This window comes from Ictalurus furcatus, chromosome 10, assembly GCF_023375685.1.
Source record: "Ictalurus furcatus strain D&B chromosome 10, Billie_1.0, whole genome shotgun sequence".
Classification (NCBI taxonomy): Eukaryota; Metazoa; Chordata; class Actinopteri; order Siluriformes; family Ictaluridae; genus Ictalurus; species Ictalurus furcatus.
In genome coordinates, this window is record NC_071264.1 from 18,747,912 (window position 1) to 18,751,007 (window position 3,096).

General features: G+C 41.3%; 1 long non-coding RNA gene across 1 annotated transcript in view; it reads left to right on the forward strand.

Annotated features, from left to right (window-relative positions):
- Positions 1-2,763: 2,763 nt before the first annotated feature.
- Positions 2,764-3,096, forward strand: part of LOC128613660 (uncharacterized) — a 44,991-nt gene continuing 44,658 nt past the window's right edge. The window contains exon 1 of the long non-coding RNA XR_008386921.1: positions 2,764-2,850. This is a non-coding gene — a long non-coding RNA (uncharacterized LOC128613660). The remainder of the gene's footprint in view (positions 2,851-3,096) is intronic.

A 3,096-nucleotide genomic window follows, 5' to 3' on the forward strand; every position in this document is an offset into this window, starting at 1 on the left:
ATGATGGTGACAACATGGTGAGGATGCTGAGCATTTGATGAGGACGTGATGAGGACGTGGTAAGGATGGTAAGGATTTGATGAGAATGGTAAGGATGTGGTGAGGATGCTGAGGATTTGATGAAGATGGTGAGCATTTCATATTAATGGTGAAGATTTGATGAGGATGGTGAAGATTTGATGAGTATGGTGAAGATTTTATGAGGATGCTGAGGACTTGATGAGGATGAGATTTTGATGAGGATGGTGAGCCACTGATGAGTATGGTAAGAATTTGATGAGGATGGTAAGGACATGGTGATGATGATGAGCAACTGATAGTGGGGATCTTGATGTGTTAAGAATGGTGAGCATGATGATGATGATGATGTTGTGAGGATGGTGAAGATATGTGAGGATAATGAAGATGTGGTGAGGATTGTGATGAAGTGGTCAGGATGTGGCGAGGGTGATGAGGAAGTGTTTAAAATATTCAGTGCCTATTAAACCCATCTCTTTCTTTATGATGTATTTAAACATCGTCTGACAACACACACTCATCCCGCTCATACTCACCCTCGTGAATAATGTGACTATTTTCCAAAGTTGATGCCTTTCTAGGTTAAGGTCCCATCTGCTTCTGACTGAAAGAGTCTGAAAGGGTTTTTTTAGTACAGAGGGGAAAAACACTTTGGGCAACTGCTAGTTCTCATCCTCCTCCTTTTTCGTGCCATTTGTACGTTCTCAGGCCTTTTCGCCAAAAAAAGAATGTAGAGAAAAGAGAAACCGCAGCGCTGAAGGACAAGGTCTCAGCTGAATCATCCTGTGGAAATGTGTTGGATGTCAGTGATTCAGACAGGTGTGCGCCACAAAGACTTGTTCAGATCCGTTCAGAAAACATACAGGACCAGAACACTGACATTTAACTGAATATTTGTTTTTATAATCATGGCATACACCTCAAATCAACAGATTAAAAATGTGTGTACTTGCATGATATGATGAAACTTTCTGTGAAGAAATGTTTAACATTTTTACAGAAGGAGTCTACAGTGTCAGCACTTTGTAACAGTCAGACGTAACAGAGTAATTTTAAGGTTTTTTAAAAAACTTTTCTCAGGGCAGTGAAGTTTACACTTTGTGGTTTCACGATAAATGACAAGTTGTGTTTTTATGCTCTATCAACTTCAAGAGTGATTAAAATAGAGGCTGGGTTGGGAACGATGGCTTAAACCTGCAATAAAGTGAGAACAGCGGACATTCCACAACATTAATTGTAACTATAAATGAATAAAAAATATGATGTGACATTCTGTGGTAAATCAAAAAAATTTTAATTGTTGGCAAAGTGATGTGGTATAGAGGAATACAACACTATAATCAAATAAGCAACCTTATTTACTATTTAATAGTGTGTGTGTATATTACAAGGTGGAGTTAACACTATACTCTTGCTAACTTTCACATGGATTATTTCAAAGCCCTGGCCAACTCCAAACACTCCCCCGAACTCTTCCTCCAGGTTCCTCTGAGTGTCTCTTCTTGTATTCATTTACACCTTATCTGTTTTTCACAAGCTCTCCTCTGTTTTCAATGCAAATAATGGCGCTTTCTGGAGAAATGGCACTCAACACCAGTCCTCATTCACTAGTTTTTGTGCCTTGGCATTTAAAGAAGCTGTCAAGCTCTGGGTGCACTTGGCAGGGAAAAGGGCCAAATCTACAGTGCCTCAGGAGCAACAAAAAGGAAACTTTCCCCCTTGTCTCCCTCCCTCTCTCTCCCTCTCTCTCTCTCTCTCTCCCATTTGCCTGCCATTGTATGGGCCTCAGAGAAGGAGAGTTTTAGCAACATGTAATTTACTCTTGAGTTTTTTTCTTTCTGTACTGTAAAGTGGCTTTAGTGATGGTAATTTCTGCCTTTTGTAGGTATAGAAAGATAACCATCAATCAGTTGTCAATTGGTCAATTGCAGAAGTGATGAAAAGAAAAGGATGGAAAAATCCTCTCTCTCTCTGCAGTTACCTAGAGGAGAGAGGGAATGAGTGAAAACATGGAGGCTGGAGTGAGAAAAATGGAGGGGATCCAGAGCACAGGTGGGACCATTTTTTTAAATGGATATTCCACTTGTAGTTTTATCACTGTGGTAGTAGATAATTTTTTGGGGATTTCCTGGATGTCCTCCACCAACCTCCTTCCCAATTCTTGACATTTTAAAAAAAAGAATACTATCACACTATCATTTTAAATGATATCTTTGTGAATATTTTTTTTTATGTAAAGTTAATCTGTCTTTCAAAGACCTTTCAGATGCTCCACATGCTCTAGAAAATTCCCCACAGCCTCTCACTCAGTGGAACTAGAAATGCATCCACAAGATGTGTGTTCCTGAATGTCTTGCATACCCTCCTCTCATCCCTCCCCCATCCTCATATATTGATTTTCTTCACCACCGCAAAAAAGGGACGGATTACAGGGCCTCGTCCTTGCAAAAAAAGGGAAGGTGATACGATCAGCATGTAATCCGGTCCGTGCTTTCCAGGCTGCCCTATTGTCTATTCTGTTCGGCTATGTGAAAAATGTTGAATATCAACAATGGGTTTCAGTGCCGTATTGTTGAGTTTTGTATGAACTAATCTTGCTTCAGTCACAAAAAAAGAAAAGAAAGAAAGACCTACGGCTTGGACAAAAAAGTCTATAGCCCAGTGCATTCCCAGCTCCCTGTACACTCAGTCACAGACAGGCAGAGCGAGGAAACGCTAGTACTGGTGCTCGGGCTCTCCTCTGGTTCTCCTTGGCTTACTGTTCTGATCCTTGGAGGTGTGTGTGTGCAAGTGTACGTTTAGGCCTTGAGAAAGAAAGCAGTAGCTGGAAAGGTAAGCAAACTTACTAACTGAGATCAAATTTAGGGAGATTTCTTGCTCTCTCTGTGAGTGACAGTCTGTCTTTCTGCCTGTATGTTTGTCCATCCATCTGTCTGTCTGTCCTCCCACTTTGGCCTAGTTGGAGCATGTGTGTGTGTGTGTGTGTGTGTGTGTGTGTGGTCCGCCGTCAGCCGCCAAGGCCCATGCAGGTTGTTTTGATATGGCTGAACTGGAGTGTGTCTTTTGAGTCCAGGCAAG